This window comes from Scyliorhinus canicula, unplaced genomic scaffold (assembly GCF_902713615.1).
Source record: "Scyliorhinus canicula unplaced genomic scaffold, sScyCan1.1, whole genome shotgun sequence".
NCBI classification, from domain to species: domain Eukaryota; kingdom Metazoa; phylum Chordata; class Chondrichthyes; order Carcharhiniformes; family Scyliorhinidae; genus Scyliorhinus; species Scyliorhinus canicula.
Genome location: NW_024055654.1, coordinates 4079911 through 4100251, shown reverse-complemented (window position 1 = coordinate 4100251; position 20341 = coordinate 4079911). Strand labels below are relative to the sequence as shown.

Sequence of the window (20341 nt, the reverse complement as noted above, 5' to 3'; positions counted from 1 at the left end):
GAGCTGATTACAAGCTTTTATAGGGTCCGACTCATGTCTGACAGATAGGTGAGCAGCCCCACCGGGCGTGCGGCCACTCGCTCTCCCTGAACACTAGGCAGGTTTCCATCAGGGGCCCCTCAGTAAGATCCCGGATTCTTGTTCCTGACAGACTGCCGGGTTCCTGTTAAGCGGAATGAATCTTAAAACAGTGTTTGGAGGGAATTCGGGAAATCGCAGGAGCTGACCACAAACCATCAAAGCAATCCCGGAACCGCAGATTCAAGTAAAGGAATGGAAATTATGAAATACACTTTACTGATCACCGCAGAAACAGGTGGACAATGAATTTAACTACAAGAACCATATATCGAATGAAAAGAGACAAAAGAAAATGTTATAGACTCCGGATGTCTGTAAAACCCTGCAACCACAGAAAGCACATTCCCAGTGTAATCACTGTTGCGATGTTCGAAATCATGCTGAACATAGAGGGCGGTGGAAATGTTTAATTCTCTGTCAGTAAGAGTTGTCATTCCGATCCTTGAGTAAAGGGCCTTCCTTATTGCCAAAGTGAGCCCCAGATTCTCCGGATAATTTGAATTCGTGGCAAATAACAACCCGAACATTTTGTAATGGAACGATGGACGCCCTTTTTCTGTTTCTCGCTCTTTATCTCTCTCTTTACAATAAATTGAGGATCTATATTGGGCAGTAACATGTGCCGTCACATTCAGACTACCCAGTGACTTTTTACTACAATAATGGACAGAGTGCACTCCCAGTCTCCTGTGCCATCCTACGCATCTCCCAGGTACCAGACCTCAGATGGCGCTGGATGACCCTGGACTTCCCTCACATTGGCCCATGACTTTTCCTGACAAAGTGCTGCAGTAGTTTCTATTGCCTCTTGCAGCATGGCTGACCAGGAAACTCTCCAGCTCTTACCACCTATCATTAGTCATATTGGAAGAAGTGGCAAGCTGATAATCATCGTGTGTGGCCAGGCAAGGAGCACAACCTCTGCAGCCATAAAGCCCTGGAGTGGTATTGAAACGCAGAACTTCCGGCCCAGAAGACGTGCTTCAGTGCCTGAGAATCCGTATTTCACATTTTTATTCTTGCCCGAAATGTGGTTGTGGTGAAGCGTCACAGATATTTCCTGTAATCCCAGCTGTCACCTGTAACAGCGGTGAACTAACTGACAGCCCTACAGGTTTAAACCAAAGAGAAGATCTCGCAACGTTAACTGGTGGAATTATGTCTGTGAAACAACGATTCTCAGTGTATTCCCGAATATTGCTGCAGGATATTGGTGAATTATTATCATCAAAGTGTTATTATTGCTTTGGTCCTGTATCTGATGCCTTGTTCGTTGTTTTTCTTTTGCTATATTGTCTGTTTATTATTGACCGAGATCACTTGTCTCAGCTTTCTGACGTGCTTTCCTTGTTGCCAAAGTCTGTGTTCATTTACATAAATAAATGAACTGAAAAAACTCATTAAACTGTTAAGTTTGGATGTTCATTTGGAAAGAATGGAAGTCTTGAAAGCACCCTAATCATCAACGATGTCAAAAAATGTAAATAAGCCACTGTATCAAAAAGTGATTGATATTGTTCTGTGGGTTAATCTGCAAGTCACATTATTGGAAATAACACATATTTTTAATTCCATTAAATCACACGGATGAAAAACATTTTGTTTGGATCACTCTCATTTCCACTGCACACGGGCTGGTTGTCTCCACGGTCCTCATGTCGAGTGCGTTCTTGTACAGGCTCCTCATCTCTTAATTTTACAGTGTCTCACTGCACTGTAATACACTGCAGCGTCTGACAGCTCAACCTTGTTAACACTGTTAACTTTGTTAAAACATTCTCACTGTCCACAGACATTTAAACCTTCCCTCAACTCTTCCATCTCTGAATGTGGAGACCAGATACTTGAGAGCCTGATTGGAGAACTGCCGGTACCAGAATACAAAGTCATTTGTAGTGAGAGTAACATTGTGATGAAGCGAGATGGTCGTTCCTTCTGTTACCCGATACATCGATCTGTGAAATGTCTCCGAGGTGACAAGGAACAGCTGTTTAAACAAGAATAACATGAATGCTATGATACATACAGGATCATTAACTAAAGTACTTGAGTACATAGGCAGAATAAACTAATCTATCTGTTTATCTATATACCTATCCATCTATCTAACTACTATCAATCTGTTTAGCTGCATACTTGTTTATCTAACTTTCTCTCGCATGTCGGTCTACCTGGTATCTGAGAAAGTTCATTGTTCCGCATGCATTTGTGGAACAACCAAAAAATATGTTGAGACATTCTGCAACTGACATAGAAGCTATTGGATATTGTAACTCTATCCATATTGAGTTTAAATATGGGAAAGTAATCATTCTGATCATCACCGGCATCTCTAAAGGGTCTGGTTTGTGGAAATGTAAACGGGGCAGCAGAGACACGGCAGTGAACAAGATATTGTACAGCCGGATCCGCTCTGTGTCTCACTGTGTCTGCTTCGCACAGAGATACATTCCGGAGTCCTGGACCGCGCTGACATCTATACAGATGGTATTGGACTTCTTTGTTCTCTCCAAGGACAGGGTGTAGCGTCCTTTGGTCTCAGTCCCCTGGTAAATGGAGGCGATAAATGTGGGAGCCTCTGTCAGTGTCTGTCTGTACCAGGCTACGGAATCGCCTGTACCAATGGAGATCCGACAGTTCAGTTCAGCCCGATCCCCTTCCCGGGACATCACCTGCTCAGGGTGGGAGCTCTGATCCTCACTCCGAACGGCTGGGAACAAAATAAAATCCTCATAAGCACACGGTATTATGAGATTGTTAACAAAATGCATCAGATAAGAAAATAAACTCACCCAATATCAGCAGCATCAACGCTCCAGCTGGAAAGAGCTCTTTCCTGGGGTTTCTGGTCATGGTGATAGAAGTGGACAAAACGCGGATCAATCCGGGTCTGATTTCCAGACTGGGACTTGCTGCCGAGTCCGGGACTCAATGCTGTGCGGGTGAGGAGTGGAGAGAGCTTTACATTCTCCCCCTGAATGTGAGACTGATCCTCGCCGATTGGACTATTATGGGATGTCTTTATTTGACGTTACACACGGTGGCACTGAGCGATTGGTTGTTTCTCAATTCATAGAGCGCGTGAACCGTCACTGATTGCGAACCTCTCTGCTTCCTGTGTGTAACACCAGACTAACATGATTCATATAGTCAGTGCCCTATTGGCTTTCTAACTGAACAGAGCCATTGATTATCTAAACGTCATCGTGTTTCACAGCCCAAAGAGAGGAAATTCGGTCCATTACTTACGTACTGTCTCGCTGAAAGAATTATCCACTGTTTGTTTCAATACATTTCATTATTTTTAAATTTCTATTTACTGGTCATATGTTTATCCACTTCTTCCTGAAGCTGACTGATAGATTCTGTTTTGGCACCGTTTCTCGTACACTTGCTCCAAGGATTATTGTCTCTCATCCCTGCTTCACTTTTCCCAATCCCTCCCACACTCTGTCTGTGAAGTTAATACCAAATGAAATAAGAGCCACGGAACCGATCCATATGTTTGAACAGCATTCCCAACAGTGATCTGCACATAGTTATACTGTCTGTATCTGTTCTAATATCTGCATCGCTGTTGTAGAAGCTGGATCCTTTAACTCTTTAATGTAATCAGTAACGTGTTGCCAAATTTCTGCATTTGAACACTTTAGAACATAGAACAGTACAGAACAGGCCCTTCATGTTGTGCCGAGCAACGATCACCCTACTTAAACCCACGTAACCCGTAACCTTACACTACGGGCAATTTAGCATGGCCAATCCACCTAACCCGCGTGCAGACTCCACACAGACAGTGACCCAGCCGGGACCCGAACGTGGGACCCTAGAGCTGTGAAGCATTGATGCTAACCACCATGCTACCGTGAGGCCCCTAACTTTCTACTCTTTGACTCATTATATTTACTTCTTAGTTCCTTCCTCATTCCATCTACTTTATGTATTTATATAATAAAAACAGACACAGCATTTACGGCTGTGCTTTAGATCATCAGTTCTGTTGTTCCGTGGTTATTCAATGCAGGAAATTATCTTCTGACGCAGACATACAGATTCCTGCACAACTGTATTGTTTACAGAACCAGTGATAGGAAGGGGCCAGAGGCAGCGATGTCTCCAACAGAACAATCGGTTCAGATCGAGGGCAGCAAACGGAAGCTGTGGCCGGGGACACCACAGACTCTAAACTGATCAAACTGCGGCTGTTACCAGCTGCCGTCACAAGTGCTGGAGCGGAAATAGCGACGGTTGAACCTGCAGAATCTGTGACCATCCTGCACCTGCTCACTGCTCAAGTGATTGAGAACAAACAGTGTGGGAGTGACGTTAACGGCCCAGAATCATAGAGATTTAGGGAACGGAATGAGGATTCAGTTTACCTGTGTTTATTTGGAAATTATGTCCCAATCGCCTTTTACACCCCACATTACCCATGCTGCTTTCCCTTCTCAAGTTATTACAATTCTCTTTTGAAAGTTGCCGTTGAATCTTCTTTCTTCGTCATTTCATGCGTGGAATTACGGATGTTAACATATCGTAACGTAATAAATAAAATTCACCTCTCACTATCCAATTTTCCATGAAATCGGGATGATTTTGTCTGCTGCTTTTGGAAACAATTAGTTGCCATCTATACTACCAAAAATACATCATTTAATCACATCAATTGAGGTCGCTTCCAATTTCTTTGTCAAAAACAAATGAAGGCAAGCTTCGCTAGCCTTGTGCAAAGATTTGCTATACCTGCTATTGTGATATATAACGTCCGCACTTTCTCCCACTTCTTAACAATGTTTATACTTCTTTATACTTTGTCCTGCACAGGATTTGGCCAGAGCCGGCCAACAAAGAATTCTACAGATTTGACATTCACTTGACATTTTGTATCATCTGACATAAACACCAACAGCACTAAAACCTGAGTCTAAAAAGCTCCAATTTGCGTTTCTGGGCACCAATGGGTGCATTCTAACAGCAATGAGATAAAGCCGGCAGCAGAGGGCGCCATGTTCAAGCAGGGGCGTGATGACGTCATGCGATGGCACTGTCAAAGCCCAGTAAGAAGTCTTACAACACCAGGTTAAAGTCCAACAGGTTTGTTTCAAACACGAGCTTTCGGAGCACGGCTCCTTCTTCAGGTGAATGGAAAGGCTTGTTCCAGAAATGTTTATATAGACACAGTCAGAGATGCCCCGGAATGCGAGCACCTGCAGGCAATCAAATCATCAAAGATGCAGAGAGAGAGGTAACTCCAGGTTAAAGAGGTGTGAATTGTCCCAAGCCAGTTCAGTCGGTAGGCCTCTGCAAGTCCAGGCTTGTTGGTGGGGGCCGAATGTAATGCGACATGAATCCCAGATCCCGGTTGAGTCCGCATTCATGCGTGCGGAACTTAGCTATAAGTTTTTGCTCAGCAATTTTGCGTTGTCGCGTCTCCTGAAGGCCTCCTTGTAGAATGCTGACCCGGAGATCAGAGGCTGAATGTCCTTGACTGCTGAAGTGTTCCCCAACTGGAAGGGAACAGTCCTGCCTGTTGATAGTCGCACGATGCCCGTTTATTCGTTGTCGCAGTGTCTGCATGGTCTCGCCAATGTACCACGCTTCGGGACATCCTTTCCTGCAGCGTATGAGGTAGACTACATTGGTCGAGTCGCACGAGTATGCGCCGCGTACCTGGTGGGTGGTGTTTCCACGTGTAATGGTGGTGTCCATGTCGATGATCTGGCATGTCTTGCAGAGATTACCCTGGCAGGGTTTTGTGGTGTTGTGGTTGCTGTTCTGAAGGCTGGGTAATTTGCTGCAAACAATGGTTTGTTTGAGGTTGCGCGGTTGTTTGAAGGCCAGTAGTGGGGGTGTGGGGATGACCTTGGCAAGATGTCCATCCTCGCTGATGATGTGTTGGAGGCTGCGAAGAAGATGTCGTAGTTTCTCCGCCCCAGGAAAGTACTGGACGACGAAGGGTACTCTGTCAGTGGTGTCCCGTGTTTGTCTTCTGAGGAGGTCGGTGCGGTTTTTTGCTGTGGCGCGGTGGAACTGTCGATCAATGAGTCGAGCGCCATATCCCGTTCGTACGAGGGCATCTTTCAGCATCTGTAGGTGTCTGTTGCGCTCCTCCTTGTCTGAGCAGATCCTGTGTATACGGAGGGCTTGTCCATAGGGGATGGCTTCTTTAATGTGTTTCGGGTGAAAGCTGGAGAAGTGGAGCATCGTGAGATTATCTGTGGGCTTGCGGTAAAGCGAGGTGCTGAGGTGACCGTCCTTGATGGAGACGAGTGTGTCCAAGAATGGAACTGAATTTGGAGAATAGTCCATGGTGAGTTTGATGGTGGGATGGAACTTATTGATGTCATCGTGTAGTCGTTTCAGTGATGTCTCGCCGTGGGTCCAAAGGAAAAAAATGTCATCGATGTATCTGGTGTATAGCATCGGTTGAAAGTCCTGTGTGGTGAGGAAGTCCTGTTCAAACTTGTGCATGAAGATGTTGGCATATTGAGGTGCAAATTTGGTCCCCATGGCTGTTCCGTGCGTCTGGATGAAGAATTTGTTGTCGAAGGTGAAGACGTTGTGGTCTAGAATGAAACGGATGAGTTGCAGAATTGCGTCTGGAGATTGGCAGTTGTCGGTGTTGAGGACTGAGGCTGTTGCAGCAATGCCGTCGTCATGGGGGATGCTGGTGTAGAGTGCCGAGACATCCATTGTGACGAGGAATGTTCCTGGTTCAACTGGTCCATGGGTGCTGAGTTTCTGTAGGAAGTCCGTCGTGTCGCGACAGAAGCTGGGTGTACCTTGTACGATGGGTTTCAAGATGCCCTCGATGTGGCCAGAGAGGTTCTCACACAGGGTCCCATTGCCTGAAACGATAGGACGGCCTGGTGTGTTGGCCTTGTGTATTTTCGGGAGGCAGTAGAGATCTCCAATGCGGGGATTACGTGGGATGAGAGCACGTAGGGTGTTCTGAAGGTCTGGATCTAAGGTCTTGATCAGTCTGCTGAGTTGGCGGATGTGTTCCTTGGTTGGATCTGCGGGTAACTGCCTGTAGTGTTCCTGGTTGTCGAGTTGTCGGTATACTTCTTTGTAGTAGTCTGTTCTGTTCAGTATGACGGTGGCCCCTCCTTTGTCTGCTGGTTTGATGACGATGTTGCGGTTGGTCTTGAGAGTGCGGATGGCGTTGCGTTGTGCTTGGGTGACGTTTGAGGCTGCCTTGTGATTGCGAGTGATGAATCTGGCATTGACACGACTTCTGACGGCTTGAGCATACATGTCGAGTCTAGGGCAGCGGCCTTCCGGAGGGGTCACTTGTAAGAAGTGACATGGCCTCTCAGCCGAACCATGCGAAACTGCAACAAGGCAGTTGGGTTGAAGGTGACACTCCGTTGGAGTGTGCGCTGCCAGCTGTTTTTGTAGTGTAGTGGTTATCACATTCGCTTTACACGCGAATGGTCCCCGGTTCGAAACCGGGCAGAAACATCTGGTGTTTCCAGTTTCGTCTGTCGCAAAATATTACCTCAATCTCGTAACTGGTCTTCATCATCGAGGAATAACAAAAGCCTGTAACTGCTGTGGGCCAGTGGCGCAATGGACAACGCGTCTGACAACGAATCAGGAGATTCCAGGTTCGACTCCTGGCCGGCTCGCAGTTCCTAGTTTTGGCGCCCCCTTCAGTTCAGTGGGTTGAACAGCTGGTTCCCGATGCAGAGCAAAGTGAGCAGGGCATCATCAATTCTCGTTTCAGCTGTGGTTACTTATGAAAGCCCTGCCCTCTCAATTTAACTTCAAGCAAAACATAACTTATCTCCAGTTCAACAAAGTTCAATATATGATCCTTTGATGAGTTGAGACATCAGTTTCAAAGAAACGGCTTCTTCCAATAAGTTACATGGCCTCTCAGCGGAACCATTGGAAGCTGCAACAATACATTGAAGTTCAACATTGCACAGGGCCACTGATTGTGATACTCTCAGCGGTTTCTGTAGTGTAGTGGTTATCACATTCGCCTTACACGCGAAAGGTCCCCGGATCGAAACCGGGCAGAAACATGGCGTGCTTCCGATTTTGTGTGACGAATGTTTGCACTAAATACGTTTCTTCCTCAATCTTGCACGTTCGAGGAACATGAGATTTGGTCTCGCATGAGATATTAAAATTCCTGCAACAAAGTCAGAAATACTGAATTTTCAAGACGCCGGGGGAAGAAAAGCCCCATTTCTGCCACAATTCGGATATCAGCAGTTTGTTCATCCACCACAGAATCTATCGGATGCAGATGAACATATTTAATCACTATTTCAAACATGTCTAAATGTACGATAAAAGCAACTTACTGCGTATGCGTCAATGGGGAACAAAAACAGAAAACACAGGACAGTCTCAGCAGGTCTGACAGCCTCTGTGGAGAGAGATGGCAAGTATCGTATCGAGTCTGGGTGACTCTTTGTCGAAGCCGGACAACTGGATCTTTGGTTAGGTTTAGATTGGCGGTGCGTGGGGGGAGAGCGACAGACGGCCAGCGATGGGTGGAGAATAACAAGAATGTGTTGTGCTGAAAGAAAAAGGGAATGTAAATGTTTCTAATCAGTGTTAAGAACGATGCTGATAGAGGCGATTAGAAGATTAGAATGTGTTCATGGCAGAGGACAATGAGGAACAAGGGGCGGATTTCCCAAGACGGATGCGATTGGCTAGGGGAATGGGGAGGGGGAGCCAATGGGAGAGGAAGACATATCAATGGAAGCAATGAAAATAAGTTGATGGAAATAAACATGTGGTGAAGTGGGAAGAGTGATTTCACGGTGCGAAGTTGTTGAGCCTACTGTAAAATCCGCAAGGCTGTACCGTGCCTATTCGGAGGATGGGGGCTGTTCCTCGGCGTTGTGCTGAGCTACATGGGTACATTGCAGCAGGCCAAGATCGGACATGTGGACATGAGAGCAGGACAGTGAGTTGAAATAGCAAGCGACAGGAGAGTCTGGCACCAGTTTGTCGATGGAGCGAAGGTGTTTTGCAAAGTGGTCACCCAGTCGGCATTTAGTCTCTCCAATGCAGAGTAGATGGCATTGGGATCAGCAAATGCAGCGGGCCAGATTGAAGGATGTTTGAAAGTAATGTGTACTCAAAAGGACAGACACAAACGATACTGTAACTGACTTAGAGGAAATGCCAGAGACTTAACTGAACCAGCTTTGGGAAAGAAAAAACGGTCTTCCTGATGGAGAAACAGGAAAAGCCAGTGTGGGAATCCAGGCTCAAAGTTGATTTACAATTACCCCTCCTTTCTTCTACATGAACGGTATTTAGGCTGCAGCATTTTACACACCAAAACACAAAGCGGTCAAATATAAGAAACACATAATTGTCAATTCTTAAACTCAACTCAAGCATTGAATAACGAAACAAATATTGTGTAAAGTCGGTTGCTTTTTTCTGTAGGATTTCAGAATGCTGCATTAATAATTGAAGAGAGCATTTCGCCGTTAGAGATTTGCTGAACAAATTCTTCAGTTCAATATAGGTTCTTCTACTGGCTTGTAAGTTTAGACATCTGTTTTAAAGAAATAGAGGTGTTCTTGTGAGAAGTGACATGGCCTCTCAGCCGAACCATGCGAAGCTGCAACAAGGCAGTTGAGTTGAAGGTGACACAGGTCCGTTGGAGTCTGCGCTGCCAGCTGTTTCTGTAGTGTAGTGGTTATCACATTCGCTTTACACGCGAATGGTCCCCCGTTCGAAACCGGGCAGAAACATCTGGTGTTTCCAGTTTAGTCTATCGCTAAATATTACCTCAATCTCGTAACTGTTCTGCATCATCGAGGAATAGCAAAAGCCTATAACCGCTGTGACCAGTGGCGCAATGGATACAAATCAGGAGATTCCAGGTTCGACTCTTGGCTAGCTCGCAGCTCCTAGTTTTGGCGTCCCCTTTAGTTCAGTGGGTTGGACAGCTGGTTCCTGATGCAGAGCAAAGTGATCAGGGCATCATCAATTCTCGTTTCAGCTGTGGTTACTTATGAAAGCCCTGCCCTCGCAATTTAACTTCAAGCAAAACATAACTTATCTCCAGTTCAGCAAAGTTCAATATCTGATCCTTTAATAAGTTGAGACATCAGTTTTAAAGAAACGGCTCCTTCCAATAAGTTACATGGCCTCTCAGCGGAACCGTTAGAAGCTGCAACAGTACATTGAGGTTCAACATTGCACAGGGCCACTGATTGCGATGCTCCCAGCAGTTTCTGTAGTGAAGTGGTTATCACATTCGCCTACCACGCGAAAGGTCCCCAGTTCGAAACCATGCAGAAACATTTTGTGTGACGAATGTTTGCACAAAATACCTTTCTTCCTCAATCTCGCACGTTCGAGGAACATGAGATTTGGTCTCTCCTGAGATATTAAAATTCCTGCAACAAAGTCAGAAATACGGAATATTCAAGACGCCAGGGGAAGAAAAGCCTTCCCTATTTTGCCACGATTCGGATATTAGCAGTTTGTTCATCCACCACAGAATTTTTTGGGTTTACAGATGCAGATGAACATATTTAATCACCATTTCAAACATGTCTAAATGTACGATAAAAGCAACTCACTGCTTATGCGTCAATGGGAAAGAAAAACAGAAAACACAGGACAGTCTCATCAGGTCTGACAGCCTCTGTGGAGAGAGATGGCAAGTGTCGTTTCGAGTCTGGGTGACTCTTTGTCGAAGCTGGACAACTGGATCTTTGGTCAGGTGTTGACTGGCGGAGTGTGTGGGGGATGTGGGGGGTGTGTGGGGGATGTGGGGGTGGGTGGGGGGAGAGGGGAGCGTGAAGCATTGGGCCTCGACAGACGGCCAGCGATGGGTGGAGAATAACAAAAATGTGTTGGGTCGAAAGAAAAAGGGAATGTAAATGTTTCTAATCAGTGTTAAGAACTGTGCTGACAGAGGCGATTAGAAGATTAGAATGTGTTAATGGCAGATGACAACGAGGAACAAGGGGCGGATTTCCCAAGAGGGATGCGATTGGCTAGGGGAATGGGGAGGGGGAGACAATGGGAGAGGAAGACATATCAATGGAAGCAATGAAAATAAGTTGATGGAAATAAACATGTGGTGAAGTGGAAAGAGTGATTTCACGGTGCGAAGTTGTTGAGCCTACTGTAAAACCCGCAAGGCTGTACCGTGCCTATTCGGAGGATGGGGTGCTCTTCCTCGGCGTTGTGCTGAGCTACATGGGAACATTGCAGCAGGCCAAGATCGGACATGTGGACATGAGAGCAGGAGAGTGAGTTCAAATACCAAGCGACAGGAGAGTCTGCCACCAGCTTGTCGATGGAGCGAAGGTGTTTTGCAAAGTGGTCACCCGGTCGGCATTTCGTCTCTCCAATGCATTGGGATCAGCAAATGCAACAGGCCAGATTGAAGGATGTCTGAAAGTAATGTGTACTCAAAAGGACAGACACAAACGATACTGTAACTGACTTAGAGGAAATGCCAGAGACTTAACTGAACCAGCTTTGGGAAAGAAAAATCGGTTTTCCTGATGGAGAAACAGGAAAAGCCAGTGTGGGAATCCAGGCTCAATGTTGATTTAGAATTACCCCTCCTTTCTTATACATGAACGGTATTTAGGCTGCAGCATTTTACACACCAAAACGCAAAGAGGTCAAATATAAGAAACACATAATTGTCAGTTCTTAAACTCAACTCAAGCATTGAATAACGAAACAAATATTGTGTAAAGTCGGTTGCTTTTTTCTGTAGGATTTCAGAATGCTGCATTAATAATAGAAGAGAGCATTTCGCCGTTAGAGATTTGCTGAACAAATTCTTCAGTTCAATATAGCTTCTTCTATTGGCTTGTAAGTTTAGACATCTGTTTTAAAGAAACAGACGTGTTCTTGTGAGAAGTGACATGGCCTCTCAGCCGAACCATGCGAAGCTGCAACAAGGCAGTTGAGTTGAAGAAGACACAGGTCCGTTGGAGTCTGCGCTGCCAGCTGTTTCTGTAGTGTAGTGGTTATCACATTCGCAATGTGGAGTTTGCACATTCTCCCCGTGTTTGCGTGGGTTTCACCCCCACAAACCAAAGATGTGCAGGCTAGGTGGATTGGCCACGCTAAATTGCCCCTCAATTGAAAAAAAAATAATTGGGTACACTAAATTTATTATAAAAAAAACTAAGTTCCTAACAGGCATTAAATCAAATGTTGGTTCTTTATCGGGGTTAATATTTATGGTGGGGCACGGGTTGGTAACATTTCATTTTTTCACATAACGGAACCAGAGTTCCCCATTTAGAGCTCAGCTCGGACCAGGAAAAGTTCCGTAAATCGGGATTTTACACAGAATGAACAACATTCAGCACCATAGAAGGAGATCATCTGGGCAAGCTATCAGTTCTCATATAGTTTTGTTTGTACTAACAGTTCACAATCCAGGTCTCAGATCGGATTCAGTGTGAGGAGGCGGGAGTGCCTTGCCGGTTTTTGTTACGAGCTGACTGTGTCTGTGTAACAGTGTGGGGCTCAGAGCACAGAGGTACACGGCAGAGTCAGAGACACCGACCCTGGTGATATTTAAAGGAACTGTTTTCCTATTCTTGTCCAAATCAGCAGAAAACCGGCCTGGGAAATCGGAAGACCTTTCTCCAGTCCCCGTGCTATATTTCTTCAGTAGATATCTCGGAGCTTCGCCGGAATACTGGATGTACCAGAAGAGAGTCTTGCCAGTGACATCTGCTTTGTAACTGCAATTCAATGTTGCCGTCTGTCCTTCCTGAACCGGTAATTCAGGTGGGTCCTGGGAAACTGAATCTTGGCCATTGGTTCCTGTAACAACATATACAATATGTCAGAAATCTGGGAGTAAATAAAACCCATGAAACATAGACTGAGGATTTGAGCTCAGACTCACCGGACAGCAAGACCATTATTATCAGTAAAGCACACAGGGAGCACATGGTTCTTGACGGGACAGTAAACAGCGGCACTGTTTCAAATATGTTGCTGCGTCGAGCCTAATATCAATTCCTATGAAACTGAGAGGCGTCTCTCAGTGCTGCGATTGGCCGGTCTCTCAGCTCTAACGTCAGCTGTGGACCAATCACTGTCAGCTGGGGAATGATTGCGGCTGGTTCTCTCCAATCACATTCCAGCCCTGACTGTGTGTTTTGGTCTTTCTTCCTCACTTTCTCTACGTCACATTGTCAGCCATTCTGCTTCTTTCTCCGTTTAAATCGTTTTGCTTCGATCTCAGTGTTTACAACCTTCCTGACGTAGATATTTTACTCTAATTATGGTGAAAGGTTAAATAAATATCTTATAATCAGTCAAGTGCCATCCAGTGCATGAAATATAATGCATAATTATTGATTTAAAGGTTCCCGGGATAAACAGTCACCCAATTCCACACCAAGATGCATTTCCACTGGGGTCTCTTGCACCGGTAAAGTACTGATTTCAGTCAGTATTTATTTCTGCCCTAGGGAATTTAGAATGTGACATCTCTGAAATTAGATCACTTTTAAGAGGTGCCGCCTGATCTGTTGTCATCTGATCTAGAACGTTTAAAGTTACAGATATATTCAGTTGTTCACCCGGGAGACTTGCAGGTTTGTGCGAATGAGGTCGGAAAATTATGGAATCTGATCCTGGAGTTAGAAACATGATACATTTTCCAACAGCGACAATCATTGAACTCGGGGGGGGAGGGGGGGGGGGGGGTAGAGAACCATTCAAATGGTGTTCATTATCTGAACATTGTCTATGGGAATTCCTGATACCGAGCCCTTGATTGTCGACCTGCTCCACTTTTTGTATGAGCCCCGCCGGCCCCTCATCCACTGTGGGTCTCAGCGCGCAGTAATACACGGCGCTGTCTGTCATCTTCAAATCTGTCACAGACAAGTGAAAAGTGCTTTGTGTCGGGTTGAGTTTCCCGCTGAAGTGTTCAAAGCCGGGAGCCGTCTCGTTAAACCCATATCTGTCGGTTCTGAGCAGATACTGGGGAGCTTGGTGTGGATACTGGCGATACCAGAAGAGGTAATAGCTTGTAACTGAACTCGATACCGAGTAACTGCAGGGTATGGCTGAATCTTCACCCACTTCTGCATCGACTCGTTGTTCTTCCTGAGACACTGAGTCTCCCTTACTCATCCCTGAAAATAAACAACAGACACAAAGCGGGTTAGAAGGAGGAACGTCAGGAGGAGGAATACCAGGACATGGAAATAAGAATACATTTGGGAATTGGGGGATTTCGAACAGCGGTTCAATATAACAAACCTGTGGTCAGGACAATAACCAGAGACAGGCAGCGTGACAGCCCCATGGTTCGTGTCTGAACTCCAGAAACAGACAGTTTTCACTGACTGTATCAGAGCTGCAATTGGAGAAGATGAAAAAGTTCTGGAGATGTTATGAGTTCGAATCCGATTTCTTCGCTCCGCCCACTTTCACGTCTTAAAACAGTCGCTTCCTCTGGAACTGGTCGGTGATGTTTGATAAGTGATCAGAGAGCGCCCTCCTGTGGACAGAACAACCGCCCATTGGAAACACACGGCCACATGCAAAGACATGGACGTAAAACATCCATACAGACATGCACAGACACTGAAATAAATTCCAACAAGTGTTGACATGATTTTCGATTACATGCTAGTCTGAATTGTCAACGGTGAAAGTAAGTGAATAGGTCCACCTCCCGTGTTCAGCAGGAGCCTCGTTTACAGCACAAAATCAACACAAACATAGACATGCTGATAAATAAACACAGTTATAGATCCCCAAACTGATCTCTCAAACAGACGCACAGACAACCACTAAAGTAGATAAGGAACCAGATTAACACAGCCATAGAAACACAAAAGAGAAATGCCATCAGAGACACTATCAGAATCCTTGGACGTTTCAGAGTGAGCTTTCTAAAATGGAATTCCCTAAGGTTGTCAGTGTGGTAATGTGTTAGATAGTAATCCTGGGGTGTATTTTTCATTAACCATGAGGATCGATTTATAAAAACGACTACACAGAGGACTCTTTTGGAGAAAAGGTTTGAATGGATGGGTTTATATTTTGCAGACAAGCACATTCTGGGTGTATCCGTGATGTGAATGAGGCCGGTGAGGAAAGGATAGATGCTACACCCATTCCCGAGGTCTTGGATCGCATTTCAGGCAAACTTGTTGACAGCACAAGAAGACTATTTCCATGGGCGGCCAGGAAGTGTAGTTCACGCGGACAGCGCCAATGTTCACAGGCAACTCATTGAAATCCCACTGTTGTTTTGATGCAGAAAGTCTCAGGGATTCTATGTGTCAAAGGAGACCCGTCAAATTCTTCTCATTCTGTCTGTAAATTGGACATTCTGAATTCTCCCTCTGTGTGCCCGAACAGGCGCCGGAGTATGATGACTAGAGGCGTTTCACAGTACCTTCATTGCAGTGTTAATGTCGGCCTACTGTGACACTAGATAGATAGAACAGTACAGCACAGAACAGGCCCTTCTGGGTGTATACCTCGATGTTGTGCCGAGCAATGATCACCCTACTCAAACCCACGTATCCACCCTATACCCGTAACCCAACAACTCCTCCCCTTAACCATACGTTTAGGACACTACGGGCAATTTAGCATGGCCAATCCACCTAACCCGCACATCTTTGGACTGTGGGAGGAAACCGGAGCACCCGGAGGAAACCCACGCACACACGGGGAGGACATGCAGACTCCGCACAGACAGTGACCCAGCCGGGAACCGAACCTGGGACCCTGGAGCTGTGAAGCATTTATGCTAACCACCATGCTACCATGCTGCCCCTGATAATGATTATTGTCGTGAAATGAAGCTAAAGTGTTAAGAAGGGATGATGTGGAGTCGAAATTAATACAGAGTAGCAAATGTTTATTTCCTTTTCAACCAATGGAAATAATTAATCAGGATTTTAAGTTTGATTAATTTCACTTCAGGTTTAGGTTATTAGGTCCATTCAATTGCTCAAATTTCAACATGTGGTTCCCATAGCTGCACATTCCTCTGTTCAACTAAGGCAATCAGAAAAATAAATTAACAGCAATTGACGCACTTTGCCATTTAGCTGCCTTTAACCTACACTAATCTGCAATTAGCTGCAATTTAAATGTTGGGACCACCAGCGAAAGTGATGAACTGGCACATCAGTGGAAATGCTTTGTTGATAAATTAAGCCGTGCGAGGATTTATTAAGGGCAAATCGTGATTAATTAAGTTGCTTAAATTTTCTGATGAGGAGCAGAGATGGTTGGTCTGAGTATTTCTGTTGATGAACTTCGAAATAAAATTTGATAATGTGCTGCAGCGCCACCTTGTGAGCAATAATGGAGCTCCTGAAGTAAAATGGGCAGCAGCAAGATCGAAAGGAAATTTCCAGGAAACAACTAACAGCGTGGACCAGCTGTTTTTCGGAGTGAAGGGAGATTTGTAGTGAATGTTGCAGGGATCAGCATTGCAGCATTTTATATTGTCTGAGAGGGGCGATTTTATCGATTTTATCGATATCTATGGATGATATGAAATATGACAACATTGCGAACCATCGGTCGGATAATGTACAACTTCAAAACAACAAAGACAAGTTTGTGGAATGGGCGGGAAATTGGCAGATTAAATTTAGTGCAGAAAAATGTGAAATAATTCAAATGTCCTGCAGAATGCAGAAAGGCAAAATAACATAAAACGAATAATTCAGGATCGGAGGGAGCTTTGACAAAGGGTCATCTGGACTCGAAACGTTAGCTCTTTTCTCTCCTTACAGATGCTATAATAATATTCACTGTCACAAGTAGGCTTATTTTTCAATGAAATTACTGTGAGAATTGCCAGACCTGCTGAAATGTTCCAGCATTTTCTCTTTTGGTTTTTGATTCCAGCATCCGCAGTAATTTGCTTTTATCAGAGAGACCTGTATGTATATGTAGATAACTTACTGGTGAGGGTAGGACAATTGAGAGACCGGTCATTGAAACAATTAATGGGAATTATCAATGGGTATATAAAATACAGAGGAAAGGACGTTATGTTAAACTTGTATTAAATCCTGAACCCACTGAACTGAAGCATTGTGGGTATCACACTGAGGGGAGAATGTGAGTCATTAGGGTGGGTGCAGAAAATGCCCACGGGAATGGCTCCAGAGATGAGCAACTTAATCTACGAAGATAGATTGGACAAGTTGCGACTATTTCCCTTGACCATCAGGTTACGAAGTGATCTGACGGAGATATTCAAAATCATGAGGGTTCTAGACAGAGTAGATATGGAGGAAACTATCCCACTGGTGAGAGGGCCGAGTACCTGAGGTCACAGATTGAAGGAATTAGGGAAATAAGTATGGAGACATGAGGACAAACATTTTAACCCAGTGAGTGGTTAGGATGTGGACCGGACTGTTCGTTTGTGTGGTGGTGGTAGGGTTTATTGATGCTTTCAAAGCAGAATTAGATTATAATCTCAAAAAGAAAAACAATGCTAGACTACGGGGAAAATAATGGCATTCCGCAAATTGCATCATTAGAGGGCCGACGCATATATGTCGGTCCAAACGGCCTTTTTCTCTACTTAAAACACCCTCTGACTATGTTTAATGGGAACGGCAGTGGGTTAGCTGGCATGTCACTGGGCCAGTAATTGAGATGCCCAGCCTCAGTCACTGAGGCCGTGTTCAAATCCTGCTGCAGCTGACAGTGTGCTTGAAAAATGCAAATAGAATGGCCCTGTAACTTACCAGGTAACATGGTGAACAACCGCTAGCCTTGCCTGTGAGGGCCACATCTAGTGAAATATATTTTTTAAATCAATAACTGCAATAGCAAGGTTTGGCCAGTTGATGGCAGTGACACCGTGATTGCTGACATTACATGAAGCAGAGAATTTCTCAATTGTGACTGCCAAGGACCCTGGAAACTGTTAGGTTAGGTCAGGTTACTGATTTTATGACAGCAGTTCTCAGTTGTTACTGTGGTCAATCTCAGCTGTTAACATTATGAACTAAGGCCCATTTTATATTACACTGTATTGAGGAGGTTACAACAGCATGGAATCGGTTATTATAATGTCCATGTCTGGATTGTTACTTCACTAGACTCAACTGATACTAACCAGAACTAGCTCCTGTTTGTATTACCTGAGCCACTGTCTCAGTTATTGCTTTACCTGAATCTGCCACGTTCCTCAGGGTAGTGGTCTGGGCCCAACCATATCCAGCTGCTTCATGAATGGCCTATTGTCCATCATAAGGACAAAAGTGAGGATGTTCGCTGGTGACTGCGCAATGTTCAACACCGTTTGTGACTCATTAGATGCAATCCATGTCAGAATGCAACAAGATCTGGACTATATTCAGGCTTGGGCTAACAAGTGGCGTGCAGGCGGTGCGCCTGTCTAACAAGAGAAGATCGAGCCATCTTCCCTTGACATTCAGTGGCATGACAATGGAATCCCCAGTATTAACATCCAGGAGCTGCCATTGACTGTAAACTGAACTGGTGAACTAGCTGAACTAGCCATACAAATACTGTTGCGACCTGAATAGGTGAAAAGCGAGGAATCCTTCTGCAATAACTCACTTCCTTACTCCCCAAAGCCTGCCCACCATCTACAGGGCACAAGTCAGGAGTGTAATGGAATACCCTCCACTTGTCTGGATTAGTGCAGCTCCAACAACACTCGAGAAGCTCTCCATCCAGGAGAGAGCAGTCCGCTTGATTGCTAACCCTTCTAAAAACATTAAATCCCTCCGCACCGACGAATAATGGCAGCTTTCTGCCGCCACATAAAAGATGCACGAGAACAACTCAACAAGGTTCCTTAGGCAGCACCTTCCAAACCCACAAACAGTACCTTCTGGAAGTACAAATGCAGCAGACACCTGGGATCACCATTTCCTGGCGGCTCCCCTTCAAACCACTCACCATCCTGACTCAGAAATATATCATCGTTCCTTCACTTTTGCTGAGTCAATTTGCTGGAATTCTCTCCATAACAGCACTGTGGGTGCACCTATACCTTAGGAACTGCAGCGATTTAAGAAGGCAACTCGCCCTCTGAAGGGCAACTAGAGATAGGAAAGCAATGTTGACCTAACCAGCCACGTCCCCTCCCATCAATGAATTAAAAAATGCAGTGCAGTAATAACAGACACAGGATCTGGTCCAATATAGACAGAGATATATGCTAAAGTAGTGATCACATGAACTTGTCATCAGAGAAATAAAAATTGATGCATGGATTACGTAGGCATATGAAAGATCGAACATTGGAATAAGCGTGTATTTGTGTGATTATAATCGTTAAAATACTTTGTACAATAATGATTGGAATAGGTCAAAATAACAAGACAGGAACAAGGCTCTTAGAACCGACAGGGACACCGTTTCCAGAAATAATAATAATGATTATTATCATAAGTAGGCTTACATTAACATGGCTGGTTTAGCTCACCAGGCTAAATCGCTGGCTTTTAAAGCAGACCAAGCAGGCCAGAAGCATGGTTTGATTCCCGTACCAGGTGCTGGAATGTGGCGACTAGGGGCTTTTCACAGTACCTTCATTGAAGCCTACTCGTGACAATAAGCGATTTTCATTTCAATGAAGTTATTGTTAAAATCCACTCGTCGCCACAGTCCGCCGCCTGTTCGGGCACACTGAGGGAGAATTCAGAATGTCCCATTCACCTAACAAACACATCTTCCGGGACGTTAATAATAATAGGACTACTAACCGACAATCAGAGCATTAAAACCTGAATGGCAGTTAGACTATGAGTTTAAGCATCACGTAAATAGCGTCTTTGTATCCACATTTATTGCATACTGACTTTTTTTGTTTTGAAATAATTTTTATTGAAAAAATTTTGAATTTGTACAACAATAACGCACCATAGTAAAATACCAAAATTAACAATAATATTAGCAATCATACACATTCGCCCCACCTCCATGAAGAACAAAGCATTTTAATAACAACGCAAATTAACACAATATAAAGTTACAGAATAGAAACTACAATAAGGAACTCCCCCCCCCCCCCCCCCCCCCCCCGGGTTGCTGCTGCTATTGACCAAGATACCTATCTTTGAGCCAGGAAGTCCAGAAAAGGCTGCCATCGTTTATAGAACCCTTGTACTGATCGTCTCAGGGCAAATTTGACCCTTTCCAATTTTATAAATCCCGCCATGTCACTGATCCAGGTCTCCACACTTGGGGGCCTCGTATCCTTCCACTGTAGCAGAATCCTTCGTTGGGCTACTAGGGACGCAAA

The 20341-nt window shown here is 44.8% G+C and overlaps 3 non-coding genes across 3 annotated transcripts; all 3 read left to right on the top strand.

Moving 5' to 3' along the window:
* The first annotated feature begins 7472 nt into the window (after positions 1 to 7472).
* On the top strand, positions 7473 to 7545 carry trnav-uac. The gene has a single exon. It is a non-coding gene; the product is annotated as a tRNA-Val (tRNA).
* A 496-nt stretch (positions 7546 to 8041) lies between these two features.
* Positions 8042 to 8114, top strand: trnav-uac. The gene has a single exon. It is a non-coding gene; the product is annotated as a tRNA-Val (tRNA).
* A 1628-nt stretch (positions 8115 to 9742) lies between these two features.
* On the top strand, positions 9743 to 9815 carry trnav-uac. Its single transcript has one exon. It is a non-coding gene; the product is annotated as a tRNA-Val (tRNA).
* The last annotated feature ends 10526 nt before the right edge of the window (positions 9816 to 20341 follow it).